Source organism: Leptonychotes weddellii, chromosome 10, assembly GCF_054177405.1.
Source record: "Leptonychotes weddellii isolate Sample4059 chromosome 10, ASM5417740v2, whole genome shotgun sequence".
Taxonomy (NCBI): Eukaryota; Metazoa; Chordata; class Mammalia; order Carnivora; family Phocidae; genus Leptonychotes; species Leptonychotes weddellii.
In genome coordinates, this window is record NC_138378.1 from 51,668,351 (window position 1) to 51,680,953 (window position 12,603).

General features: G+C 37.8%; 1 protein-coding gene across 6 annotated transcripts in view; it reads left to right on the plus strand.

Annotated features, from left to right (window-relative positions):
- REV1 (REV1 DNA directed polymerase) overlaps positions 1-12,603 on the plus strand; it is a 101,720-nt gene that overhangs the window by 32,562 nt on the left and 56,555 nt on the right. Inside the window, exon 3 of one of the 6 annotated variants that reach the window (XM_081832003.1) lies at positions 4,650-4,705. The exons of the other annotated variants lie outside the window; for them this stretch is intronic. The gene's annotated coding sequence lies outside the window, so the exon portion shown is untranslated. The remainder of the gene's footprint in view (positions 1-4,649; positions 4,706-12,603) is intronic. 6 annotated transcript variants of the gene reach the window in all.

Below are 12,603 nucleotides of genomic sequence, written 5' to 3' on the forward strand. Positions count from 1 at the left end.
ATTCTACAAGTAAAGTTCCATTTTGTTGAATTTCCTAGGGACATGCAAATTGTGATGATAAAATTTTTTTAGAAAAATTTTCAGTTTTAGTGAATATTCTGTCAGTTTGTAGATAAAAGAATCAACAAATCTCTGTGTAATGAATTAGCAGTAGTAAATTAGTGCTTTAGATGCAGTAAGACTAGTAGGAAATACTGTATTATTATTATTGATTCTTAATCATGCTCCCCATAGACTTTTAACATTCCAAGTTTTCTTGATTCCTTTAAAGTTCCCAGTTCTGCCAACTGAACTTCTCTTTGGTGACTCCTATCCTTTGCAACCCAATTAACATTGAACTTGAGATTACATCTTTTGGGTATTTTGCGTCTGTCAGCCTATTCTTTTTTTTTTCCCCCAAAAGAGGATCTTTTCCCCGCTAAGGTTCTAAGGTTAACTTCTTCGCCTTTCAATTTTTTTTTTTTTTTTTTTAAGATTGATTGATTTATTTGAGAGAGAGTGCACGTGCACACATGTGCGCACATACCCAGGGTCGGGGGTGGGGTGGGGTGGTGGGGGACAGAGAGAAAATCTCAGGCAGACTCCCTGCTGACTGTGGAGCCTGACTTGGGGCTCCATCGTGACCTGAGCTGAAATCAAGAGTTAGTCGCTTAACCGACTCAGCCACCCAGGAGCCCCATCCTGTTTTTGTTTTTTTTTTTTCTAAGATTTTATTTATTTATTTGAGAGAGAGCAGAGCGAGAGAGCACACATGAGCAGGGGTGGGGAGGGGCAGAGGGAGAGGGAAAAGCAGACTCCCCGCTGAGCAGGGAGACCGACTCGGGGCTCAATCCCAGGACCCTGGGATCACGACCTGAGCCGAAGGCAGATGCTTAACCAACTGAGCCACCCAGGTGACCCCCCATCCTGTTTTTTTAATTAAACTTTTTTTTTTTGAGGTAACTGTAAATTCATATGCCGTTGTAAGAGATAATACAGAGAGAGACCGTGACCCATTTGCCCAGTTTGTTTCCTTGGTAACATAAACCATAGTACATATCAACCAGGAAATTGACATTGATACAGTCAAGATAGAGAATGTTTCCACACCACAAAAATTCTTCATGTTGCCCTTTTGTAGCCACACCGCTGCTTCCCTTTTGCTCTCAGCCCCTTTTTAATCCCTTTAACTACTAACCTGGTCTCTATTTGTGTACTTTTTTCATTTCAAGGATGTTCTATTTATAGAACATACTGTATATAACCTTTTAGGATTGGCTTTTTAAATTTAGCATAATATTCCGGAGATTCATCCAAGTTGTATATATCAATAGTTTTTTCCTTTTTATTGCTGAGTTGTATTCCATTGTATGGGTGTTCCACAGTTTGTTAACTATTTACCTGTTTAAGAACATCTGGATTATTTTCTGGTTTTGGCTCTGAACATTTATATACAGGTTTTGTGTGAACATAAGAGTGCTATTGTTGGGTCATACATATGGTAGTTGCCTGTTTAGTTTTTTTAAGAAACTGCCAATCTGTTTCTCCGTGGCTGTACTATTTTATTTTATATTCCCACTAGCAGTTTATGAGTGACCCAGTTTCTCTGCATTCTTGTTAGCATTTAACGTTTTTTAAACATTTTAATAGGTGTGTCCTGATATCTCATTGTGGTTTTTATTTGTGTTGTAATTGCTCTGCATCTTCACCAGCATTTGATGAAGACAAATTGGTTTTTTGTTTTTGTTTTATAATTAATTTATGTATTCTAATGGATGTGTAGTGATGTCTCATTGTGGTTTTGATTTGTATTTACCCAATGGCTAATGATACTGAGCAGCCTTTGATGTGTTTATTTGCCATCTATATGTCCTCTTCACTGAAATGCCTATACATGTCTTTTGTCCATTTTCTAATTGGATTGTTTTATATTCTTTTGAGTTTTGAGAGTTCTTTATGTATTCCAGATACTACTCCTTTATCAGATAATATGTGGTTTACAGATACTTTATCATTCTGTAGCTTGCCTTTCATCCTTTTCACATGGTCTTTTGCAGAACAAAGTTTTTAGTTTTCATGAGGCCCAGTTTATCTATATTTACCTTTATGGATGGTGCTTTCAATTCGAAAGTCTTTGCTTAATACTAGATCTCAAAGATTTTCACCTATTTTTTTTCTAAAAATTTTCATAGTTTTAGTTCATGATCCATTTTGAGTTAATTTTTATTTAATTTAATTATTTTGGTGGCCTATGGATACCCAATTGCTCTAACTCTGCTTGTTGAAAAACAGTTTTCCTCCATTGGATTACTTTTGCACTTTTGTAGAAAATCAGTTGGACATATCTGGGTCTGTTTCTGGGTTCTCTGTTTTGTTATATTAATGTATGTATGTCTCTTCACTGATACCACAGGGTTTTGATTATTGTACCTATATAGTAAGCCTTAATATCAGGCAGAATGATTATTTCCATTTTCTTCCTTGCCAACATTGTTTTAGCTATTCTAGGGCCTGTGCCTTTCCATATAAATTTTAGAATAAAGTTGTCTGTGTTTATAAAATAAATACCTTGCTGGGATTGTGATAGGAATTACATTAAGCCTGTAGATCAATTTAAGGAGAATTGACATCTTTACTATGTTGAGTTTTCCAGTCTGTGGACCTTCCATCGCATTTTACTCTGCTTTAGTTGAGTGAACAAATGTATTTTCTATGCTGCTTGTGTGTTAGGAACTATGAACAGATAAATGGTGGTCGATGGAGAATGTGGGTTTTGTGATGAGTAAGTCATCTCTGAGAGTAAGGTACAGAGGAAGGTAGGTGGCAACACAGAAGAGGAGTTACTGCCTTTGAGAGTTAGTGAGTCCTTCATAGAGGGATTGACTTTTTAAGCTGGGTCTTGGATAAATAGGCATTTTCTAAGCAAAAAAGGGTAAAGTCATTCTTGTCCTAATTCTGATGTATATTTTCCCCTTTATATTCTCCAATTTTGGTCATTGGGCTTATTCTGATATTTTAGGTTTTTTATTTGTACTTCCTTGTTTCTGAACTTTCGTTTTACTTTTGCTTCTTGTGAAAAGCTTCTTTTCCCACTTCTGTGAACTGGAATTTCATTCATCCATTAAGACTCAGATTAAATTAGATCTTGTCTCCTTCCCTAAGCCAGTCCATAGTATTTAAATTGCATAGCATCGTTGCTAGAAACATTTACTTTGATACCAGAGTCTTATATTGTCAGGTCTTATTCATGTATTAAGTTTTTTGGAGGTATAAAGCCAATTTGATGTCGTAGCACCTAGCCAAACATGGATCAGAGGTAGCACTGTAGGGCCTTAAATGTGCTCTTTCATCTGATGTCCCTAGGTCTTCATCATTCACATCTTTGATCAAATGTCCCCTCCTCTGAGACTTTCCCTGACCACCCTTATCTAAGATAGATGTACCTTGCCCTCCAATTCTTTCCTAACCCTTTGTCCAGCTTTATTTCTCTTCACAGAATTTATTTGTATCTGATCTGGTATCATTTATCAGACTTAATTTCTGTCTGCCCAGTGAAATAGAAGTACCATGGAGCACAGACGTGAGTCTTGATCATTGCTATATCCCAGGGGCTAGAACCTTGCCTGGCACAGTGTAAGATGCTTAATAAAGATTAGTTGAGTAAATGAGTGAATAACAGGGTTTGGTATTTGTACATCAGAATGTTAAAATATTTTCACTCATATGCTAATTCAACTCAGTCTTTTTAAATCTTTAGTTTTTAACTAAGAAATGGGCCACATTCTAGGCTTTTATTGAATTATAATCTCTGGGAGATAGGCCCTGAGCATGTTTATTTTGGTGAAAGCTCTCTAGGTGAGTTAGTGCTTCAAATCTAGTGAATGTAACTGCTGTCTTCTCTGGAGTGGGATCAGGACAGTTAATATGGCAAGAGGTGTTCTGGTTATTTTGTACTTTTTTCAATATGTGGATAAAAGACCAGGTCCAATGGCTTTGGTACTGCTGAGGTTTGTGAAAAAACAGATGGGCAGGCAAAAACTTGGGCATGGATTACAAAATGAACAAGGGAGTATGCAAATATGACAGACTTACATTTCAAGTGATAAGGATTTGTTTGAAAACTTCAACCTTACTTTGTTGTTTTCTGAACATGTGAATGTGATGGTTTAGGAAAAGAATCCATTTAATGGTGACAAATCTAGTTTTCAGAAATGTATGCGTTCCAGAAATTATTTTCTTTTTATATATACGTATCTTCTTTCATTTTTCTGTTGAGACTGATCTTGTAAATCAGAGACATAGGAATTTCACCTCTAACTAACATGGGAGAGACTTCCTATATTAATTTATGCCACCCACTGTATTTTTACCAGTGTCCAATAGGTGTTTGCACCTGATAGGTACTCAAAACTGTGTTCTGTAGTCTTTTGAAACTTCTTCAGTTTTTGCTTGGTTAAGTTTATGTGGCTTTTAGATGAATGTGGTAAATCTAAGATAGTTAGGGAGGAACGGAGTCAAGAGAGTAAGCATGGCTACTGGAGGAAGAGTAATGGGTGGGAGTCAGAAGACAAAAGGGTCTGCACAATGGCTGTGTGATTATGGACAAATCACCTAATTTTTTTCTATTTCCTCATCAGTAACTATGCTAAATTATCTTTTCTAATTTGTAGGATTGTGAGACTCAAATGAAATAATGAAGGATATTACTACTGTAGAACCAAAGAAGGTATAAGCAGCCATTTGGTTTACTTCTTTCTACCATGTATGTAGCACAACCAACATTTAATCAAGTTCTTTGGATATACAGAATGAAATGGTGCGCATAATGAATATTTTCTCATTAGAGATTTATCAAGGAAAACTTCTGTACAAGATTTTAAAATTTTGTTAATAGAATTTGTTTTAACCAGACGATCTTATAAACTATGCCTAGAAACATGAAAGTGGTCTTCATGTGGCTCTTTTAGTGTTCTGTAATGGCATTTGCTGTGATGGGATTTCACTTGCAGAGCTTTAGGCTTAAATTGTGGTCCTGTGATACATGCCTTTTACTTTTACTGTGTGTAATTGTCTCTTAGTAGGGTTGGTTTTAGTTCTGAACTTTAGTTGCATTCAGAACATTCTTAAAGAATGCTCTTTAAAATTAACAGTAGGAGTATTGTGAAATATAATTTTAAACTTTGAGAAGATAGTTTAGGATCCTAGAGTGCTTTCACTGTTATCAAGAACACCCATTATTATTTTACATAAGAAGTTCCACTAAATAGTTTGAATTTTTAGAATGCTAGAAATCCTTTTATTGCAGTAGCAATGCTTCTTCAAACCCAACACTTTTATCCTTGTTAATACCATTAACTGTTAGCCAACCTGCTACAGCAAATTATCTGACTTATATCTTATTTCCCCCGCAATAATCTACCTTAAGACAATGATGAAAAAGAACAGTGAAGAGCATAGGATGGACATGTTTCATGCTCTGACATCTCAAAACCTATTATAGAAGGCTGTAAGCATTTAAAACTTTGTGTAACTGGTATTAATAGGCAGATAAGTTGTTTAGAGTTGCTCAGAAATTCTGTGGGGGCACCTGGGTAGCTCAGTCAGTTAAGCGTCTGACTCTTGATTTCAGCTCAGGTCATGATCTCAGGGTTGTGAGTTCAGGCCCTGCATTGGGTTCCACACTGGGCATGGAGCCTACTTAGAAAAAAAAAAAAAAAAGAAAGAAGAAATTATATGTTACGTAAATTTTACATGTAAATTAGATATCATCTGTATACATATATATGTATTATAAGTTACATGCATTATATTTATAAAAGTACAGCCTAGCCCTTCAGCACTATTTTAAATATTCTAGGTTATAAAGATCCACAGGTCAGTGGGTGAGAGAGTAGGATTATTCAGTATAATTTGTTGCAACAAACCGGATGACTGGAAAAAAGCTTATACATCAAAATAATAGGAAATAAAACACATCCCAATAGATTAAAAGCAGATTTCAGAAACAGTTTATTTCAGGAAATAGACCTGGGTGAAAAATATGGAAATATGTTCAACTTCACTATTAGATAAATGTATAGTGAAGCAGAATAAGTTTTTGCAAAGTTTATTTAATTTTAAAAAATTATTACATGAATATACCCAATATAGGTATAGATGGATGAAAGTAACTGCTCCGGTCATTGCTGAAGCAAGAGAGTGAGTTGGTAGACTTGCTTTGGAGAATGGCGTTATGAAACACACAAGGGACCTTTAATATGCTTATAACCTTTGGCTTAGTAATTCTTCTAAGAGTCTCTTCTAAGCTGATAAGCCTGATTGGCCTCCCAGTACAGGTTTATGGAAAAGATCATCTTATCATGTTGTTTTATTTGAAAGCCCAAACATCGTCTAAGAATAGAAATTTAGTTATAAATTATGCCATCTATAAGGTGACTTAAAATAATTAAAAAGCTAACTGTAGATAATTTATAATATAGAAAAATTTTTGGTAAATGAGAAAGGGTAGGATATAAAATGAGAAGTAGGGGATGATCAAACTGTTAAAAAAGAAAAGCACAGGGAAAAAATGCTAGAAGCAAATATATCACAGTAGTAACTCTTTGGGCATAGAACTGTGAGTGGTATATTTTCTTCTGTTTTCTAGATTTTTTATTCTAGGCATGTTTTTGTTAGAATAGAGAATAATTTAATTTGAGCTTTAATATTGTTTATCTTGGGAAACATGAAATTACTATAGTGCCTTTGCTTTTTTTTGCTTTTAGGCTGAACATTGGTATAGAAATATGCTACGGATAGGATAGTTTATAGAAATAAGGAAAACAAATTACTTATGTAAATATTTCCAAATATACTATGTGGTGGATTGTATTTCTGTTCAGTGAAATCTGCTTTCCTTCCTCGGGGGAGGATTTTACTTCCCTACTTGTTGAAGTCCAGTTTGGCCATGTTCACAGAATGTGAGTAGAAGTGATATATATCAGTTTGGGGATAAAGCTTTAAAAATCAGTTTGTGCTTCATTATACCCTCTTTTTCTTCTGCCACAGTGACTGACAGTGTTCTAGATAGAGGTTGTTCCATCAGCCTGGATCTCAGAGTAAAGATGACATGGAGCATAGGATGGACATGTTTCATGAGTGAAAAATAAACCTTTGTTGTAAGTCACTGATTTGAGGTCATATGTTACTGCAGCATAATCTTCCCTCTCCTCTCTGAGCAGCATCTGAAATAGTGGATAGGAGAAATATTTAGAACAAATACTATGTTTTAGGTTTCTGAAAGAAGTAGTCTTTGGCTTTATTTTATTTTATTTTTATTTTTTTAAAGATTGATTTATTAATTTGAGAGAGAGAGAGTGTGTGTGCCCACACAAGCAGGGGGAGGTGCAGAGGAAAGGGAGAGAATCTCAAGCAGATTCCCTGCTGAGCACAGAGCCCAATGCGGGGCTTCATCTAACCACCCTGAGATCCTGACCTGAGCTGAAATCAAGAGTTAGCCGTTTAACCGACTGAACCCCCCGCCCCAGGCACCCCTCTTTGGCTATATTTTAGATCAGGGGTTGGCAAACTTTTTCTGTAAAGGGCCAGAGCTTTGTGGGTCATGTACTCTCTCTTGGAACTACTCAGTTCTGCTCTTGTAGCCCTAGAGCAGCCCTAGATAATATATAAATGAATGAGAATGGCTGTGTTCCAATAAAACTTTATTTAAAAAATAGGAGATTTGGCCCAAGGGCCTCAGTTTGCTGATCCTTGTTTTAGGCCACAGACTCAGAATCTTGGGGTTAGAAGGAAATTTAAATCTTCAAAATAATCCTTGTCTGTGTGAGAATTCCTTCTTCAGTGTTGCTGAGTTACCGACAGACTACCACTCAGCCTCTTGCAGTGACTCCAGTGTGATGGTATACTGTCCTGGGAGGCAAGTGAGTTCATTTTCGAGCAGGCGTGATGGTTTTAGTGAGCTAAAATGTGCATCCCTGTAGTTTCCATCCAGTAGTCCTAGTTCTTTCTCTAAGACTCTAGAGCATAAATTCAAACCCTGTCACGTCCTTTAAGTGTGATCTTCATGCTAATTCACTCTACAGCTCTCAAGCTAGATTACTCCTAGTTCTTTCAAAGTGTGCTTTCAACCCTGTGGCCATACTTCTCTCCATTTCCTTAACAGCTTTTCTCATCATGTTTCCTCAGCTTCTTGGATTGTCATAATCCTACTTAGTTTCCAGGTTCAGCTCAATCAGATGTTGGTCGGCTCTCTGTTCCCACAGAACTTTTTTCTGATAGAATATCTTGTGTTTAAAAAAGCATGTGTGGAATCCTTACTAAATTCTAAGTGAGATGCTTGAAAATATGGGTACTGAGGATACAGTCATGATTAAATAAGGTTCCTGTCCCCATAAGTTATAAGTAATACCGTAAGTGATTTTGGATTCCAGATTAAAGCTGTTGGTTGTTTTTGAATTGATTATTAACTTCAGTTCTAAAATACCTGAAAGGTTTTATAGTCTTAAGATTATCTATAGATAATCACTGAAAGAAAAATGAAACAAATACTCAGATATGTTATTTACTAGGAATGTCTCTTACCTTTTAGTTGTTAGGTTAGATAGTTTCTACATAGACCTTGGAATATAACTTCCTTTAAATAGTTGAAAATGTTAATAGCTCTAATGTGTGTGAATCAGGATTTTCTCACTACTATGCTGAAAGGCAAAATGGTAACAGGTATATGTTACAAATTGAACTTTCAGAATACAGTCTTATATAATATTACTTTTATTTGGTATTTGGGGGATTTTTTGGTAAGGGTCCATTTGAAATAGGGTTCTGCTATTTAAAAAATTGAAAATCACTAGTTTAAATGTCTCTGTCTTCGTTCATTAAAGCAAAGCAGTTTCTTAATTTGTTTCCTTTGGTGTTTTGTACATGACTGAAACATCACTTAATGCTTATTAGCCAGTATGACTTGATTTTGGTCTTTAGAGGATTCCTCCTGGTTGATTTTTACTATACTGCTCTAATGAAGTTGGTCAGGGTCTAGCGTATACTGAGTCATAAAGAGAATCAAATATTCTAGGCATGTAGTCTGACCTCAGTGAAGCGGAGCAGAACCAGCCCCACTTGTGGTCTGCCCACTGTGTATGTCTGCATTGTTTGAGTTCATTATTTTGAGGGGAAGGAGGTAGAGCTAATTAAAAAAAGGCAAAGAGCTCTATTTAGCTTAGTCATTTGAGACTTTGTCGTGTGTTGCCATTGTACCAGTTCTCTTACATAACAAATGATGCAGTTGTTGTAAAATAAAATGTGGAGGGAGGAGGAGCAAGATGGCGGAGGAGTAGGAGACCTAAATTTCATCTGGTCCCAGGAATTCAGCTAGATAGTTATCAAACCATTCAGAACACCTACAAACTCAACAGGAGATCGAAGAAAAGAATAGCAGCAACTCTGTGAACAGAAAGGCAACCACTTTCTGGAAGGTAGTACGTGCGGAGAAGTGAATCCGAGGCGATATTTGGGAAAATAGACCGTGGGGGGAGGGAGCCTCCGTCAGCCGCTACCGGCAAGTGATAGAGCAGCGGAGCACAAAATCGGAACTTTTAGAAGTCGGCTCTGCTGAGGGACGTCGCTCCAGTGGCTAAGTGGGGGGTGGAACCCTCGCTGGGACAGTGTGGTCTCAGGACCGTCGGGGTCACAGAAAGACCAGGGGTGCCTGAGTGTGGCAGAGCTCCCAGGTTTCGGAGCAGAGAAGCCAGCTGCAAAGACAGACTCGAGGAGTGGGCTCTTAGCTCGGGGTTGCCATCAACCGTGATCCATGGCACAGTCGGGCCACTGCTCCTCCAGCAGGGACCCAACGAGCGGCAGATCCGGGGAGACTCCCCTTCCTCCCCCAGGAGGAGCGCACCCCAGGAATCTGCTGGGTCTGGAGACTCCAAACGAGGTTGTGTGCCAGAGATAGAAATGCTTGGTCATAGGCCAGGTGAGTGTGGAGTGCGGCCAGAGACCAGGGAGACGGGAGTGATAGCTTTTCTCTGGGGGCGCACTGAGGAGTGGCACCCTGAGCTCTCGGCTCCTCCGGGGCCAGAGATTGGGAGGCCGCCCTTTTCATTCTCGTCCTCCAACGCTGTACAGAGAGCGTTCAGGGAACAAAAACTTGCGAGAGCAAACCCGAGCAGATTACTTAGCCCCGACCGGGCAAGGGCGGGGCAATTCCGCCTCCGGCAAAGACATTTGGGAACCACGGCAACAGGCCCCTCCCCGAGAAGATCAGCAAGAACAGCCAGCCAAGACCAAGTTTACCGATCAATGAGAACGGCAGAACTCCAGCGCTAGGGGAATATAGCACATAGAATTCATGGCTTTTTCCCCATGATTTTTTAGTCTTTAAAAGTAAATTTTTTAAATTTTCTTTATTTTTTTTCTATTTTTTTAGTTGAATTTTTTCTTTCCTTTTTCAGCCAACATCAATTCCTTTTTTAAAATCTTTAATTTTCATTTTTACACTCATATTCTATCCCTTCATTATATTTAACCTTATTTTTTGTATATATATGTTTTTTTGTCTTTAAAATTTTAGGATACAGTTTTTTTTTTAATTTTATTTATTTGAGAGAGAGAGAATGAGAGAGAGCACATGAGAGGGGTTAGGGTCAGAGGGAGAAGCAGACTCCCTGCTGAGCAGGGAGCCAGATGCGGGACTCGATCCAGGGAATCCAGGATCATGACCTGAGCCGAAGGCAGTCGCTTAACCAACTGAGCCACCCAGGCGCCCAGGATACAGTTTCTTCTAACAGACCAAAATATACACTAAATCTAGTATATGACTTTGTCCTAGTCTCCCACCTGATCACATTCTCTCCTTTTTTCTTTTAAAATTTTTTTGTTCTTTTTTCAATCAGCATCTTATCAATTCCTTTTTAAAAATTTTTTTAATTTTCATCTTTACAGTCATATTCTATTCCTTCATCATGTTTACCCTTATTTTTGTATATGTATGTTTTCCTTTCTTTAAAATTTTGAGAGGCAGTTTCTTCTAACAGACCAAAATACACCCAATATCTAGTGTGTGGCTCTGTTCTATTCACCAGCCTGATCATATATATATATTTTTTTCCCTTTCTTTTCCCCCGGTTTTGGGTCTTTTCTGATTTGTTGACTGTATCTTCTTGTGGGGTCATAGTTACCCTTTTAGCATTTTGTTCTCATTCATCTGTTCTTCTCTGGACAAAATGACGAGATGGAAAAACTCACCTCAAAAAAAAAAAAAAAGGCAGTACTGACTGCCAGAGACCAAATCAATACGGACATTGATAGGATGTGGGAACTAGAGTTCAGAATGACGATTATAAAGATACTAGCTGGGCTTGACAAAAGCATAGAAGATACTAGAGAATCCCTTTCTGGACAAATGAACTAAAATCTAAGTGGAAATCAAAAAGGCTATTAATGAGGTGCAATCAAAAATGGAGGCTCTAACTGCTAGGATGAATGAGGCAGAAGAGAGAATTAGCGGTATAGAAGACCACATGATGAAGAATAAAGAAGCTGAGAAAAAGAGAGATAAACAACTACTGGATCACAAGTGCAGAATTTGGGAGATAAGTGATATCATAAGATGAAACAATATTAGAATAATTGGGATCCCAAAAGAAGAAGAACGAGAAGGGCAGAAGGTATATTAGAGCAAATTATAGAAGAGAACTCCCCTAATTTGGAGAAGGAAACAGGCATCAAAATCCAGGAGGCACAGAGAACCCTCCTCAAAATCAATAAAAATAGGTCAGCACCCCACCATCTAATAGTAAAACTCACAAGTCTCAGAGACAAAGAGAAAATCCCGGAAGCAGCTCGGGACAAGAGGTCTGTAACCTACAACGGTAGAAACATATAGATTGACAGCAGACCTATCCACAGAGACCTGGCAGGCCAGAAACGACTGGCATGATATATTCAGAGCACTAAACGAGAAAAAAAGACAGCCAAGAATACTGTATCAAGCTAGGCTGTCATTGGAAATAGAAGGAAAGATAAAAAGCTTCCAGGACAAACTAAAAGCATTTGCGATTCTCACACCAGCCCTACAAGAAATATTGAAAGGGCTCCTCTAAGCAAAGAGAGAGTCTAAAAGTAACATAGACCAGAAAGGAACAGAGACAGTATACAGTAACAGTCACCTTACAGACAATACAATGGCACTAAATTCATATCTTTCAATAGTTACCCTGAATGGAAATGGGCTAAACGCCCCAGTCAAAAGACACAGGGTATCACGTTGAATAAAAAAAATAAGACCCATTGATATGCTGCCTGCAAGAGACTCATTTTAGACCCAAAGACCCCTCCAGACTGAAAGTGAGGGGGTGGAAAACCATTTACCATGCTAATGCACACCAAAAGAAAGCTGGGGTGACAATCCTTGTATCAGACAAATTAGATTTTAAACCAAAGACTGTAATAAGAGATGAGGAAGCACACTACATCATACTTAAAGGGTCTCTCCAACAAGAAGATTTAACAATTTTAAGTATCTATGCCCCTAACATGGGAGCAGCCAATTATATAAGCCAATTAATAACAAAATCAAACACATCAACAATAATACAGTAATAGTAAGGGACTTTAACATCCCCCCCC